This window comes from Ambystoma mexicanum, chromosome 2p, assembly GCF_040938575.1.
Source record: "Ambystoma mexicanum isolate Mex_15411 chromosome 2p, UKY_AmexF1_1, whole genome shotgun sequence".
In the NCBI taxonomy this organism is placed as follows: Eukaryota; Metazoa; Chordata; class Amphibia; order Caudata; family Ambystomatidae; genus Ambystoma; species Ambystoma mexicanum.
The window spans coordinates 939340916-939358771 of NC_090923.1; positions in this window are offsets into that span (position 1 = coordinate 939340916).

Consider the following 17856-nt stretch of genomic DNA (forward strand, 5'->3'; position numbering starts at 1 on the left):
AATATACAAACATGGCGTGCAAAAAACCAACTTCTACAAATGGCTTTACATAGAATATTGCAAAGTAAGAATTTATGCTCGTTCACAGTGAAGGTCAGCTGCTTCCATTTTTTTCTCGGGCCCCGGAGAGGCTCACGAAGCGGACTATAAGGTTGTATTGTGTTTTGACCTTGACAGACAGAGATTGTGATGAAAGACTTCTCTTGAAGGAGTGTTGCTAAAACGTAAGAGAAGATAAAGATGAAATTTCTGAAACGAAACCACTTTTATATATTATATCACTATGCGAAAGATCGTTCGCACACGCAGAGTCGTATTTTGGGACTGCACCACTCGTAGACAATGGAAATTGCAATTGTACTGTAAGTAACCCTTTAGATTATTTTATACCAAATATAATTACAATAGCGTAGCATTAAAGACCGCTCAAGTTGAACTTGTTTGTTGAAATAATGTTTTCTACGGCGCACTATCACCGCCAAATTGACCCCTGTCGTTTAGAGGGCTCTGAAAAAGGCAGACGACACAGGGTGGGTTAATAGAAATAATTTAACCGGTCTATAGGCGGTCAAGCGCTCTACTTGCTGTGCCACTTCACTGTAGCCTGTCAAGTGGCACAGCAAATACACCGCTCGCTTTGACATCCGTGCACAGCTTGCTAACGCAAGTTCGAATCCCGGCAAGGCCAAACTCAGCCTTTCATCCTTCCGTGGTCGATAAATGAGCGCCACACACCGTGGTTAATAATAAGCACTGCTTAGATACCTCACGGTTCTTAGCGCTATATGAATGGGAAAATATTATTATTTTATTATTAACATACTGCGTTGCACTATCTTCGATAGCAAATAGTTTCACGCCCTAATAAATTAAATGATGATTTTTAATGAAAATCGGCTGGTGAGACTAATTTATGTTTTTTAAAACAGGTATGTGGCCCCATTTTGCCTATGTCACGATTTACAGACTCCAGCGGATGGGGTCTTCAACTGCCAGGTGCAGGTCCAAATATGCAACTTCATGACCCTCACCATTTTATGGGACAATCGCCAAGGACCAATATGCCCTTACGCAGTACTAGCGGCTACAAACAACATACCAACCAATAGGGTGGTCTAATGGCTCGTTGTTGGAGCAACCTTCCGATTATCAGAGCGACCATTTATTGTTTTTATCATAAACCAACAGCTCATCTACCGCAAAGAAACAACGCGTGGCTCCAAATAAACTTTTCCTGATCGACAGCAGAGACAATAGCAAATCGCTGAATATTCACTAAACATTTCATGTGAAATAAATGTACTTTACCAAATGTACAATCCTGCTGTTTACTTTTAAACCACAGTTTCATATTCCGAATTGTGGCGCACTGAGTTGTAAGCTGATCTAACACCGTCTGTACCGCAAAGGAACATCGCGTGCCTCAACATGAACTTTTGTGGATCGACAAAAAAGACAAATGCAAATTGCTGAATATTCTCTAAACATTTGATGTCAAATAAATGTACTTTACAAAATTTACAATCTTGCTGTTTGCTTTTAAATCACGGTTTCATATTCCGAATTGTGTCGCGCTGTGTTGTGACATAATATGTGGTGTCTTCCGGGTTCACCTAGGACTGCAGAGAACTGGACGCGTTTGATGACGCACGCTGTAACGTCACGGAGAGAGGCGGGGAATATGAATGCTTTGATAATATCAGGCTTAGGGGCGGGAGATGTGATTTAGTGTCGCAAAAGCAAGTCAGCCAGGTCAATAGCGCCAGTCATAGGATTATCACATAATGTCGGCACACACCAGCTGGATTTATCGTTTCTTTAGTGGACAAAAAGTCGGTTGACGCCCATAGGAAATTGTACTATTAGCGGACAAAAGGAGTGGTCTTAAAACACTTTCACCCTGACAACGAACAATACAAACAACGTTCTCAGAACACCCCCATTTTGTGTAATTGCAACCATTTCGGGACACCGCAAGTGTTCTTAGAACACATTCAACTAGACAGATTGCAATACGGACAGCGTCCTGAGGACACCCCCAGTTTGTGTATTTATGAACAATTAAGTACACCGCGAGTGTTCATAGCTCATTTTTACCTTCCTTGCAAACAAAAATGACACATACTCTGTCCTCTAAACACCCCACCATTTAGTTTATTTACAAAATGTCAGAACAGCCGTGTTCTCCGCGGACAAATCGAACGCAACAAAAACGTCTAGCACATAAAAAAACAAAACATTGAACCTATCTCATACTCCCCCACCCTCCCCAAACACTCTTACACACCAACACATGGCACTAAATACAATTTTTTATCCACGTTTCACCGCGCTGTACGCGGTCGACGGCGAATACAAGATGGCGGGCGCCACAGAAAATCTGACGCGCTCCACGCCCCTCGCCGTCCAATCAGCGAACACGTCGCATGTCCGCATAAAAAGTATATGGACATGACGCAAGCCGCTGGCCCAATCGGGGTTCTGTCCGAAGAGCGAACAGGGAAGTCCGTCCGCGAAGCGAACACAGATATCACTAATTGTTTTGCCTTACATTTGGTCATTTTCTAAATAACTACTGGATGGATTTACACCAAATTTGCAAAAGCACGCTTTTGTGACCAGGCCGCCGCTCCTGCCACAAATTCGGTGTAAATCCGTCCAGCGGTTCGGGCTGTAGCCGTGCGCAAAGTTTTTTCCCATTCAGTCTATGGGAAAAAAAAAAGTTTTGGGAGCCCCCCTATAACTTTTCCCCCCCTGGACGAATCCTCTTCAAACTTTGCAAAAGAATTCAGAGTGGGCCATATACTTTTTATGCAAAGTTTGGTGAGGATTCGTCCAGGGGGAGCGAAGTTATAAGCCACCCAAAAAGTGGTCTTCCTATGGAAACACCAACTTAACCATAACTACATGGCCGCTACCGCGGCCATGCAATATGTGCTCCATAGCAAAACCTGGTAAGACCATCTGTACCATCTTTATACAGTTCTGAGAGTACTAAGAAAAGCAGAGCTGACCCCTAACCCCAGACAATGTAAGCTAGCCCAATCTGAGGTTAAGTACTTAGGTTTGTCTTCATGGGCAATGGTACTGTTCAACCTCAGGAGGAGAAGAGCTGCCCTTGATACCCCCACGCCAAAAACTAGGAAAGATCTGAGGGCATTTTTGGGGCTAATCGGGTATTACAGCTGAATCATTACGAATTTCTCTAGTAACATTGCACACTTAACTGATACATTGAAAAATGCTGAGCCCCAAAGATAAGATGGGAGGAGGACAAAATCTGTTATACGACCTTGAAACAGACAATATGCCAGAGCCCCATTTTGAAAGTAGCAGACTTTACTAAAGAATACATTCTCCGGACTGATGCTTCCTTACAGGGTCTGGGAGCCGTTTTATCTCAAAACCATGACGGATTAGAACACCCGATAATATGCATCAGTCGGAAGTTCCCCCGAGAGAAAAACTACTCGGACATCGAAGCACTGGCATTTAAATGGGCAATAATACATTTTAAGTTTTACCTCCTGGTTCGCAGATTTCGATTTATCACGGACTACTCCCCTTTGGTGTGGATTAGTCAGAGGAAGGAATCCAAATACTGGGTTATGCAGTGGTTCTTGGACCTTCAACCTATTGCTTCACAGTGGAACACTGGAAGTGCCGGGAGCAAGGTAATGTGGACTTTCTCTCCCGGTTCTCATGTGAAGCATCCCGGTCCAACCCGCATATGGGAAGGGTATGTAAGAAACCTGAAGGCATCCTCACACCTACTCCCCTTGGATCCTCTGCTCAGGTGACCAGGGAAACTACATTGCTTTTGAATCCGGACCCTGGAGGTGGCGAAGCGAGGGAGGACCACCTGGGTGGAGGGTCCTTGTGGATTGGGGAGTGGATATCGATAGGCAAGACATGGTATCCCTCTTTCCCTAGTGAGAGCCAAACTCCCCCTCCCCCTGCCTTTATGGGCTATTGTAAACCATTTCCCTAATTCCCCCACATTCTGACCAACATAGTACTGGGGTGATTAAGAGGAGACTTAGAGCAGTGCAAACTAACTTGTAATTTAACCATTCCAGTGCTGACACAAGGAAGAGGCCTGCTAACTGGTGTAAGAGTCAGGCATGTCCAAAAGGTTCTACTAATAGGAGTCAGGCAATTGAGGCTGCAGACTCACACCTGCAACCTATAAAGTGGTTGCAGGTGTATAAAAGAGAGGCCAGCAAGGAGTAGGAGATAAGCCGTATCGAGCGTTTTGGGCCGGATGGAAAAAGGAGGCCGCCTAGTTGGATCCTGCAGGATAGTCAGGGCGCTGGCAAGTACCCCCATGAACTGTGGAGCCGAGGCCAGGACGGGCGCGAGAGGGCTACAGAGGTAAGAGCCTCTTTGTTGGAGTGTCAGCGGCAGGAGCTGTGAGCACAGGAGGGATTCACAAGCTGCTAGTCACCAACAGCATCCACTGCAAGTGGGCGGAGCTGCCTGCAACCCACAGAGAGAAGGCAAAGTGCGAGCGTGACTCGCCATCCAAAGAAACTGTACCGGCGGAGCGGGAGCCAAAGAAACAGCGGCCCGGAGATGTCAGGGACCGTTGAGTGAAAACAGAAGAGCACTCAAACCGGGGCACTCCTGGGGGCTGTGTGAACGTCAAAGTGAGTACTGAATGAATGAAAGAGTATGTGCACAATACCGTGAACCCAAAGTAATATGTTGAAAGGAATAATATGAAAGGATCTACGTGATTACTGAGCGGCGCGAAATTGCGAATCCGAAAATGTCAAATTTGAAAATCACGCCGTGCAGTGATCACATAGAACACTTTCTTTTTTTTTGTTTTGTTGAGCTTTATTTTGAACAATAAGTCAAAAAAGCCATACAATTACATATTAAAGAGAAGGTACAGTCATTTATTACTCAATACAATATAATAAAAGAGAATAAACGAGAAATTCAGATTTTACAGAGGTTATACAAGCTGTGCAAACAATTCCAAAATTAAATCATTTGCACCAGGTAGCTGACATCGACATTCAAGGAATAAATCAAACCAATATCTTGTTAAAATCAAGAAAACAGGTTAAAATATAATGCCAAAAAATCAGATACCAAAACGGAGGAGAGCAAGCTTGCAGCCTCCATTAATTGTCAGTGTCTAATCTTCCATCGATATAATCTTCAAGATGCATTGCTTCATAGGGCAAATTATGAACCATACGAGCTGTTTCAATCATGAATATCAGTTTGGGCCCCATATTGACTAAACTCAATGCACAAGGAATGGGCAACATGATTCATTCAGAGCAAATTCATGCAGGGTTCACTTTAACAGTTTCTTAGTTCTCACACTCCAAGCCCATCGTAAATACCTGCATGTTGCAAATACTGCAGGGATATCAGCAGAGTTTAAACACATGATCAGGGCCTCTGCAACAGCCCTGCATCCACGCAGGTGCAGAAGTGACTCTATATAGCATTTTCTCAAAAATAACGTGGCCGAGCACAGCATAAAAAAGTCTTCACGGTCCTCGTCCGCACTATCACACAGAGGGCACAAGGAGGAGACCTTGCTGCGCCGCTTGCACGTTACAGAAGCTATCGGCAAACTTTAAATATAAATATCTTTCATACTTCGGATTGACATAGTAAAGGCAATCCTTGGGGCCCTCCTGCATTTTAATACTTACATAGCACGCCAAAAGTGGGGAACCCAGGGCTTTTATGGCTGCAGCATGCTCTAGTTTTGCATGGGTGCTGCTGTTTTCCACAGCTCTGGTTTGTTTGGTAATTGAGCTTGGGTTGCTCCAATAGATGTCAAGGTCAAGCGCTTCAAGGGACAGTCTAACATGTGACACCCACTTCAAAGATGAGCCCCCCTGCTTCGAGAAAACTTCTATCAAGGCATCCCTGTATTTGGCCAGATTTACAGTGGACCGCAGGTGAACACAAATCAACACTGGACAGAGCCAATAAACGGACTCAATCCCCTGCATGCCCGTCATCAAAAGTACTTACGTAATGAGTGTAATAGAAGGTAGACCAAGTATATTCTTTAGATACCTATTTTCCACTATTGCCAGTGCGTGAGTATCTAACTGCCCCCACAGCTCAGCTCCATATGTGGCGGCCTGTTACGCTTGGGCCTTATAAACTTCCAAAGAGACACACACAGCCCTGTTGCCATGTTCAGCCGTAAACCTGGCCATGGTGCCCCCCATATCTGCCCATAGTAGCCCTTGACTTCTCCAGCTGCATGGACCAGATGCAAGAGGTCATCACCCTAACCCCCAAATAATCATAAAACGTCACTTGCTCGATCTCGCCCTCTTCCAGAGTCAGTTTGAGGCCCTGATGTTTCCCCCTTGCATTGGTTTTGAAGACCATCAATTTCGTCTGGATACATTCAATGCCAAAATGTTGTTCTTACAGAAAGTGACAAAAAGGTCCAGTTGCCTGCTCACACTGACAGGTGTTAAAGAAAACAACACAGCATTTTCTGCAAACATCAAGACTGGTATCTTTCCTCCTCCTGGCGCGTCAATCTGAGAGACCAACAACTCTTTAATGACACCATTAATAAAAATACAAAATAATCTAGGGGCCAAAACACACCCCTTGTGCATGCCCTTTTCCACATTTATCCAGCTCGAAGTCCTGCCATGAGTTCCCCTTTGCACTGCTGCCATATTACCTGTGTACAGGCTCTGGGAGGCATTCAGAAGGGCCTCTGGGATACCTAGCCTGGTAAGGACCTCCCAAAGACGCTGCCTAGGCACCGTGTCGAAAGCAGTTCTCAGATTAACATAGACTGCATAAACAGAAATATTCCTAAAACCTGCGTATTTGTCAATGATTAGTCGCAGCCGCACGCTCTGGTCCACTGGGCTTAGTCCTTCACAAAACCCTGCTTGCCGATGCTCAATTATTTGATTATTACTTGCCCAACCCTCCAAGTGGAGCAATAAAGCCCTAGCAAATGTTGTGCCTCCAGAATCCAACAGGGAAATCGGTCTGTATTTACACGACTAGTCAATGGAGCCTTTCTTATGAATGGGGACCAGCTCTGCTTCTGTCCAAAACTCAGGGACCTCATTCAGATTCAGGGCAGCATTAAATAGATTAGTTAAATATGGTGCCCAAACATCGGGTTAATTTGCATAGAGGTCTATCGGAACCCTATTGGGGCCTGGCGTCTTGCCTAGTTTTTGGCATGATAATGCTTTCCCAACCTCTTCAAAGGTCAATGTCAGAGGTAGGTGATTATGAGTGACCCAATGCCCATGCCCATACCCCTTTCCATGTGAAGTAGATTCCTCACTGTCTTGCACCGCTCCATCTCCATAAAGGCCACCATAGCAGTCCACCCATAATTGATCAGAAATACAGCACTGCAAGGTATTTCTACCTTCATTTAGCCCTGTCCCAATCAGGCCCCAGAAACCTCTCAAATCCCCCTTTTTAATAGCACTAACAAGTTTGCCCCGGTATCCTCATACCAGGCCCTCTTCTTCTCCCTCAGTAACCTACGATAGGAGGATCTTGCTGCCCTCATTTTGCCCTTTCTCAAGCCGTGCTACTATAGTCAAACGTCCCTTGGCCAATCTGCACTCTTTGTCATACCGGCGGGTTGGAAGACTCAGGGGATGTACCAGCCCCTGCAGGGGGTGCTCGCGTGACATCCCACATAGTGTGGGCGCCCCTCTGGCAGCTCCCCCTCCCCGCTATGGAGGTTTCTTCCCCTTCCACTCTATCACGAGTGGGGGAGGGCGTCCCCAGGGCAGGCATTTCCGGCCAGCCCTGGGGGTGGCCTACAAATATGGAGGAGGACTGCAAGAACGGCCTCTTTTGCAGTCCTCCTCCGTCAAATTACCCACCCACCCGCACCCAATGGCAGGTTGGGGAGCACAATTGGATGTAACTGGGGTATGAGGAGCAAGGTTGGTTAAGACAGTGGGGTAGGAATTAGGAGGGACGGAGGAGCAAGATGTAAATGGCAGTGTGGTAATCAGTTTCAAGGGTTGGCTTTCTTTGTGGGGTATCAGTTGACCAATTTTTATCCAGACAGCGAGGTGTCAATGGGGGTAAAGGAAAATGGTTTCAAATGATTTCTTACTTCAAACAGTTTTAATATTACATTTTTGTAGTACAGCGAGGTGTAAGTAAGTTCAAAGGAAAGTGGGTTAAATTGTTTGCTGCATACGGTAGAAATTTAAATCGTTCAGCAGAGTGTAGGGTGTGAATAGCGAGAAGGTTTAAAAAGACCTGCAGGCTTCAATTCGGATTCATTTTTCATTTTTCAGCAGACATTGAGGTGTAAGTGGGTGCAAAGGACAGTGTTTTTAAGGTTCTTGTGGCAGGGGGTATAGTTGTTCCAATTTAAGCATTGACTGGGGGGGTGTGGGGGAAAAAGGTTTGAGAAATGTTTGCAGGCTTCAATTTGTATTCATTTTTACGTTTTCAGCGGAGATCGAGGTGTAAGTGGGTGAAGGGAATTGTGTCAAATTGCTGGCTTTATTTTGTACTAATTCTTCCTTTTTGTCACAGGCGGAGTTTGGGGCAGTCCTAGCCGGGGAGGAGTTTGTCATGGCTTGAACCGTGGGTGGTTTCCCAGAGGCCGTACCCGAGCCAAAGTCGGACGACGGGCATTGGATCCATATGGACACTGGAGACTCTTCGCCTTCATGTGCAGTGGCCCGAGGGAGAAGCACTCCGTGCACTAACCTGGCGCAAATGTCCGGTGCCTTGCGAACATGCATGGAGGCGGCAAGGGGACACCGGAACAGTCAGAAGTTGCCCCACTTTTTGGGGGCTAGGCGTTTTTTGTGGTATAGATGGTCATGAACCATGGTGCTTTAGGGCTGGGACTGCCCCCATTTTTGTATGTATGCTGCAATAAACTGTGATCTGTGTTTCCAAAAAAATGTAAAATGTTGTTGGACTATTATTCACTGACTGCTCAGGTTTTGGTTATATGTCATCCTCACACTACAAGGAGGGGCGCCAATGGGGGCTGACATTGCTATGTTTGTTTGCAGATAATTCTGCACGGCTTCAATAGCCTAGACCCAACAAGACCCACTATCTTTTCATGCATGTCTATCAATGCAGTGGCATTGTTGGGATCCAACGTAACCACCTTTGCCAAAAGGGGAACTGTATCACAATAGACCGGGGGTAAAAGCTGCTCCCAGTCCAGATTCCCCCACCTTAAATTATTTCTTGCTTGGCCATATGATTCCAAATGGACAGCCCCCATCTCAAGGTTTGATGCCCCCCTAGGCTGGAGCCCCCATAGATAATTTCTGGACACAATAGTCAAGGGGTGATGATCAACCTCGCTTCTATTGATGACCTGGAAAGCTTTCAGGCTATCCCAGACCTATAAGTTCACAAGAATATAAATCAATCATGCTCCTCCCTTGAGTATTTTCAAAAACAGGTACAGCAGGTGCATTCCCAGCGAAACAGCCATTACAGGCCCTTAGGTTAACTGCCATAAACAAAATAGATATCTCTTCCGCGTTCCTATGCTGTCTTAGTGGGTACGCTTTATCAATCAGTGCTATGCCCCAATGACTGTCCTCCTCCATTATATCAGCAAGTAGGTTCTCAAACTGGAGGATAAGGTCCCCCATGGCCATGATCTTTGGTACAACAATCAAAGACAACCTCCAGTCTGAGATCTGTTCTACCATTTTACTGATCAAGACCGCACCACTTCCCGGAATGATCCTATAATAAAATTTACATAGCAGCAGTACATAAACACTTTCTCCCACATCACTCACCCCCCTGCCCCTTCTCCCTACTTACCTTTTTGGCACCACACTTCTATGTGTGCCGCTGACTCCCCTCTATTCCAAACGTGGGTCAGAGCTGGCGCTGCAGGGTCCTTTCTTCTTTTTGTTCTTTTTTTTAACTTTATTGTCCCCTGCTTGCAATGTCATGGAAGCTGTGGACACCCACGCAACCCCTGAAGCCCATAATGCCAAAGAAGGGAAGTTGGGGGACACCCCCACAATCCCCTCTCCCCTTGTGCAACATTATGGGCTTTGTTTTCTTCCCCCATGCCGAATGTGCAGTAAATGCGCATTCAGCTTTTTTTATTCGAGATTTTGGGCCGAAACGGTATGACAAAGAGTAACTTTGAACAGCAAAACCCAAAGAACTGTGTTGATGGCCAAATCAAATTGAAGCTGGAGATTGCTGAAGTGAAGCAAAAGGAGAGCCATCTGGTGCTGGTTGGTGAGTATTGAGAAATTAAGACTAAATTGACAAGCTGTAGTCTTGGGGAAGAGAACGCAGAGATTTCTTTTGAAACTGTGCTGTCTTCTTGGGGAAACGAATCCCGAGATATCTGTTGGAACTTTGCTGCCTACTTGAGGAAGGAAATCCCAAGATATCTTTTGTAACTGTGTTGTTTACTTGGGGAAGAGAATCCTGAGACTTTTGTGGAACTGTCTTCAACTTGGGGAAGGGAGATGGAAAGTGAACCAGGAGCTGGAAGAAGCTCTGAACTGAATATGAGACGCTATTCCATTATTTTTCACATGCCCACACATTGTTTAGTTGTAGTTGTGAGGGCAAGCGTAGGTTTTGGACACAGATGGACTTTTAAGTTGAGCTTACTGACTCAGACTTTCCTTAGTTTCTTTAGGTAGGGCGATCCCACCTTAGCATAGGTCAAGTTAAGCCGTCACCCATCCTGACATTTAAGTTAATAAAATACTTTTGTTTCAATTTTGAATCTGGTGTCTGTATCTTGCTTCATGATGCTTACCCACTGATCAACGGACGAATTTGCCATAGTCCACATATTGGCCCACAGCCATGTAGGATCTCTGTGTTTCCTTTCTCTTTACGGCTGGTGCTTCCTCTCACACCCGCTTGCACACTGCTTCATGAAAAGTAAGCACTGAGTTAGAGCTAGCAGGAGATCATGATCTCTTGGAGAAGGAACCCTCTCCCAGGCCGTGCTATGTTCTTGTCCTTTTTCTTAATGTCAGCACATATTTCTCAGTGGGAACTACCCCGTTTCCTTGCAGGCCAGTTTGCTTGAAACCCTTTTGCTTGTGAGTATTTTTTACCACAATATGTAGATGGGGGGTTTGGGTTAAGGTATTTAGAAAGGTGGGAGGATATGGGGAGGGTGTGGAGGGTCTCCCCCATATATTTGAGGTAAAATGTGGTAAATAGAATTAGAGCAATTTGTTGAGAGAAAATCACAAAGATTTCCTCAGCAAACCAAGGTTAGACTCTCTGGACTATTGCTCTATTATTACGCCGTCATAACCTCTTGCCTCTGTGGTGAAAGTCTGAAAATTGCCTTTCATGATTGAGTATTAAACTGACCTCTTCCCATCGGATCCACACTGCTAATTGTGAGCATCTTACCTGGAGAGGTTTCAGGGAGGCAAACGGTTGAAAAGGGTGTTCCTTATAACGGGGGAAGTGAATTAATGTTGTGTATATTTACATTGCAGCCTTCTGAAGAGTCCTGCTTAGATTGTACCTAACTACACAGCTTTCTGTATACCTTTCCAGTTGTGGTCTAGGGACGGTGTCCTATGCCTGAAGGATTCCCTTTGTGGGTTCTCGGGCCAGTGACCGCCTTTCCGGTTCATGTCTTTGGCACCTTGCATGGTTCCAGGAGCCTCACCAGGTACTGACAACAGGTCCAGGGATACTTGGCCTCCTGTGGGTTATTTCTGGTCCCTTCGGCTCCCTTCACATGACACACTTCTTGTCAAATTTCCACATGTTCTGGATGGAGCCCCAGGACTTTGATGGCCTGATCCCAGTCCATCCATCGATTGCTAAAGCTTGAACTTTTTCTCTTTTGGATTTATTGTTTTGGTTTATTTAAACCTTTACAAAAAAGAAATCCATAAAATGTAAATTCATATAATCATATAAGGAATAAAAATGAATTACAGAAGTAAAAAATAGATATGCAAAAGCACAGAACAAGTAATACAGATAACACTTCTTAAAAAGCATATCAACAATGAATTTTCAACTGAACTCCTATTCAAGCAATGTTACATACATGTTTTTTTTTTAAACAATAACTCTTATTTTTAATACAATTGAGTCTCCATGAAGCATTTGTGACCAAAGTTGCTCTCTATGTACTAAGTTGATATCATTCACAAAATGCTAAAAATAGAGAAAGCAAACTGGGACATACAAGCAATAAATGCAATTGAGTCTCTTCCATTCCATTTACTCGACAAAATCGACAGTATTTCCAACTTCCCAGACAAGGATGGCGTATATTTACAATCTTCTGCGTTCTCATAACATTAAAGCCGTAACGCATCGTGCTATTTCTGAAAGATCTACTAGGATATTTTTTAACATAGGATTCAGCTTCCGAGTACCATTTCCAGAAAGAAACTATTTGCGAATATAATTTTGTGTTCAAAATCGCTACCTTGTTCTCACACCAATCATTGGCTCTAATTAGCTTTTTTATCTTATTTGGATTTTGGATCAGAATTTGAAATGATGATCCCAAATTCCGCAAAACAGATTCAGCATCCCTTTTAAGATCTACCATTAAGACTTCAGAAATATTTCCCCAAGTGAAGAATACAAACCATCCTTATTTGATATAATACATTTTCTCAAAAGTGAAAGTCTTTTCCATTGCATGCAGCTTTTCAAAGATTGCAGTCCCAGTTCATAACCAATTAACTCAAAAAGGTACACATTTTGGAATATAGAACAGAACTCACCACACACAGCCCTTCACAGTTTTTAGATAGTGGGCCTCATCACGAGTTGGGCGATAATGCCAGCGCTATTAGCGCCGGCGCTAATAGCCCTACGCCAAACCCCCCGGCGCTAATAGCGCCGGATCACGGGTTTGGCGGAAGTGTTATTGCCCATTCCCCATTGGGCCCATTCGAGAATTCCTCATTCCCCATTGGGCCCAATGGGGAAAATTCATGCTATTCCCGCCGGCGGTAATCGCGCCGAAAATCAGCAATTTTGCTGCAGATTTCGCCCCCAGCTCAGAGCTGGGGGGAAATCCGCCAAAGCCATGATCTGGCGGACCCTTAAATGCGGCGGTAATAGTGCTACTGCCACATTTAAGGGTTACCGCCAGACTCGTGATGAGGCCCAGTGTGTTAACTCGAGTGGAAAACATTCCAGACCATATGACAGGTGAGGCACCACCTTAAGGCCTTAGAACCCTCTACATGGTGACATTGAAACTTGAACTACAATGGTGGCTACACTTGGGCAATCTCCTAAAGGGATTTCCTCTGAGTCAGCCCTTACCGACCATTCTTACTAGATACACCAGAAGGACGGATTCGGGCAGAGGTAGGGTAGCGGACACACCAGGAAAAATGGGCAGTGTGTTCTTATCTTCCAATTGAAGGAAACGGGCAGCGGCATCCCTTGTCCTGAGGTTTTTCTCGCCCCTTCTCAGGGGAAAAGCACTGCTGCTTCATAAAGCCGGTACTACAGCTATGTCTTACACCAGTTGGCAGGGGGGGCGGGGTTCTTGCTCCATAGCCCAGGGACTTCTGGCAAAAGACCTGGAGAAGTGGGGAGAGGTGTACCTCGCGTCACTAAAAGCAGTCCATAATGCAATTCAGAAGCAGACAGACTAAGCAGGGTATTTCCTTCTGCAGAGTGGGAACTTTGGGAGGAAGGATGCAATTCTCAGCATTTGCAAGAGGTTTGGGATCCTGAGTGTGAATCTCTTTGTGTCTTTGCAAAATGCAAAAGCACCCCATTTGTGATCACGGCTCGCTTGCCCTGAAGCTTCGGGCCTGGGGAGTGGTTGCAATAGTTATGAAGTTGCCAGAGGGCCTATTATATGCCTCACTCCTCTCCCACTGATTCCAAGAGCAATTCTGAAGATCGGGGAGTCATCGGCAGAAGCCAGCTTGGTGGTGCTGTTTGGTCCCACAGGATCTGTTTCCCCTACCTACTGGAATTCGAAATGACTCCAGAGTTTCCCCTCCCAAGACATCCATATTCCATAAAACAGGCCACAGAAATAGCAGGTCAAAATATTGCACATTGATGGTCTGGAAGTTAAGAGGGAAAGGTTTCTGCTCTAGGGTCTGCCCGTGAGTTAGTCTCGGGAGGATAGCTCGGGGGCAACGAGCTTGCTTTTGAGGCAAGACGACACAGAGCAACACAGGTTCGATCCCCGGCCCGGGTCAGGCTTTTGAAACCTCTGGGTATTAAGCGTGTTATAAATAACCTATCATATCATACACAATTCAGAATGATAAGAAACTATCCATCGTAAAAGCTTGTGATAGATATTGGGTTGGCTTCATTTTCAGTTCTGGTGTGAAAGAAGGGAGTATCAGCAGCCCTAAGCCTATTCCCATTAGCCTTCAGTTACTACAGGCTAATGGGAATAGGCTAACCCCTGATGCTCTCAGGACATTGCACACGAGCCGCCCACCGCCAAGCAGGCTTTGACTGGTAAGAGCTGCGTGAACATTCTGGTAAGATCTGTGCCCGTATACCTGCACTCTTACGAAACCCCACATGGGTTCCTGCTCACGGTACATTACACGCGCATGGTACATCCCCCTATCACTTGTTGGACGATATGAGCCAGACGCAAACTTTTTCTTAGGGTGTTCCTAGCCCGTGCCTCACCACATGATGTACACCTAGCTCGTGCAGCGTGCCCAACACCGTTGCTGCCTACGCATCGGTTCTCAGCAAACATTCACTGATTCTGCCTTTGATCCATGATGGTTGAAAGTCTTACAGCATTGGTCAATACCCATATCACTATTCCACGCATTTAAGGTCCATGGCCTAAGCTGTGCCCCTGGTCGCCTATTAGACCACATTTACCATTGTGTTGTGCCTCTTGGTCGCCTATTAGACCACATTTTCCTTTTGGTCGCCTATTAGACCACATTTACCATTGTGCTGTGCCTTGGTCGCCTTTTAGACCACATTTACCATTGTGTTGTGCCTCTTGGTCGCCTATTAGACCACATTTTCCTTTTGGTCGCCTATTAGACCACATTTACCATTGTGTTGTGCCTCTTGGTCGCCTATTAGACCACATTTTCCTTTTGGTCGCCTATTAGACCACATTTACCATTGTGCTGTGCCTTGGTCGCCTTTTAGACCACATTTACCATTGTGTTGTGCCTCTTGGTCGCCTATTAGACCACATTTACCATTGTGTTGTGCCTCTTGGTCGCCTATTAGACCACATTTACAGTCGTTGTGCCTTGGTCACTCGGCCGCCCACAGACTACGTTGCCTGTTATGATGCCATGCATAGCTACTCCGCAATCAAATTCAATCAATTTATGCTGTTCCTCTATTCGCTAATAGACCACCCCCGTCACCTGCACCTGCACGGACTCCTGACACCTTAAACATCATGTATTGGTACCTATCAACGCTCATACACCTACTGTACACTCACAGTAGTTATTGGTCTAGCCAGCCTGACCTACACTCTAAACAATACACTTCCACTAGATTAGGCATGGCACCCACCACTTCCTCCCTGAGGCCTAGCACCATGACACCCGCAAATCTATACTTGGATGATCCAGCACTCTGGATACGACACTTTGCCTCCAAACCAACACCCAACCAACCCTGTACTATCACCATCAGAAATTCTAGACTTAACTCCAGAACTAGACCACCCACCTACCCAGACTCGTTCCACCCTAGCTCACTGAAGAGAAATACTAGTCTGAACATCCGAACCAGTCCACCTACCTCCCCGCACTCTCACCACCCTAGTATCTTAAGCAGGAACTCCAGACTTAGAGACCGTACTATAAAACACTCGCATCTTGCCCATAATCATGCGGCTCCCCCCTTTGACATCAACAATCTAACCCACAATCCACCGCCAACATCTGAAAAAAACTTCAAAAAAGATAAACTCATCAAAGCAGCACTAGTGAATGCCAGGTCTCTTCCTGCCCATGCTCTCGACATTGCTGACTTTATAACCTATGAAAACCTTGATGTCCTCGCAGTCACTGAAACCTGGCTCAATGCCGCATCCGGCCCATCTATGGCCCTCGCAATACCTAATGATTATGCCATTATAAGATCTGACAGAAACACCACTCAAACAAAGGGAGGCGGACTTGCCTTCATATACAGAAATACCTTCGACATCAAAATCATCCAAGATGTGCAAATCCCGTCTGCCGAATCCTTGTCAATTAAGCTACCCCTCTCACCCAACCACACGGCCACCGTGCACCTCATTTATCGACCACCAGGACCCATCGCCTCTTTCACAGAGGACATTGCATCACTTATATCCATAAACACCAAACCCAACTCGCAAACCATCTTACTTGGGGACTTTAACCTCGGTCTCAACGATCCTAAAGACACCAATGCCCTTGACTTAGCCAATACATTATCTGATTTGGGTCACACGCACATCATCCACGAATCTACCCACATCAAAGGTAGAACTCTAGACTGGCTTTCACACATCAATTGCTCTATTGACCTCCTATCTAATGACCCATGCATCTGGTCAGACCACCACAAACTAACCCTTACTATCAAAGCAAACATTACTCACTTAGCGCCTACCATCGCCCCTGCCATCTGCACGAGAAACAAGAAAGACATTACTCCCGACAAACTCCTACCTATTCTACTCCCCATATTGAATAATATTGATTCAGATGCAGACCCTACAGTTCTAGTGGACACCTACAACCAGGCTATACTTAAAGCTCTGGACTCCATTGCCCCGCTAAAACTGCGGAAACCGAAACCACAGCGTCACCTCAACACATGGTTCACGCCACAGTTAAGAGAACTACGTAAAGCCAAAAGAACCGCTGAGGCACTCTGGAAAAAACATCCCACAGTTCCGAACAAATCTGAACTAACCTTAGTATCCTCTAGCTACAAAGAAGCCATACTCCTAGCCAAAAAAGACTCCTATAACAAAAGGATTACACAAGCTGAATCCAATACTAAAGAACTCTTCAAAATACTCAAAGAATTAGAATCCCCTATTGCCCCGACTGACAAAGGTATTACTGACGCACTATGGTGTAGCAACATCCAGAAAGCCTTATTAGATAAAATAGCTTGTCTACAATCCAAAATTAACGCAAAAAAATCTGTGCTATCTGCAGACCCTAACCACAAACAACTGCCTAACATACCTCCAACCTTCCAAACGACCTGCAAACCTTTCAGCTTCTCACCCCTCTCAACGTGGGAAGTAGAAAACATCATCAGGAAACTGAAACCTTCAAATTGCCAAGGCGATGCCTGCCCTGCCCCGATTGTTAAAGCAGCTGCACACGATCTGGCGCCATTCATTACCACTCTCATCAATGCCTCTTTCAAATCTGGAATAGTTCCTGACAATCTTAAAGACGCTTGGGTCATTCCACTCCTTAAAAAACCTACGCTTGACCCAGCTAACCCGTCTAATTACAGACCAATAACGACAGTACCTTTCCTATTAAAAATACTGGACAGAGCAGCCTACCTTCAAATACAGGCTTATCTAGAAACCAACAATCTCCTAGGGCTCAGGCAATCAGGCTTCCGACCAAGACACGGTACGGAAACTGCACTTATTGACCTTACCACTCAGATCCAAACCTTGAAAGACCATGGCAAACTTGCACTCCTTTTATTGCTTGACCTGTCAGCAGCGTTTGATTTGGTTAACCATCAAACACTTTGCCAACACCTGAAATCCGCAGCCCACTTTTCAGATGCAGCCACGGCATGGATCAGCTCCTTCCTGGCGAACAGAACTATGAGGGTCTTCTCTCCCACAGATTCCGCCGAGCCGGCCCAAGTACCTTGTGGTGTCCCGCAAGGCTCATGCGTGTCCCCAACACT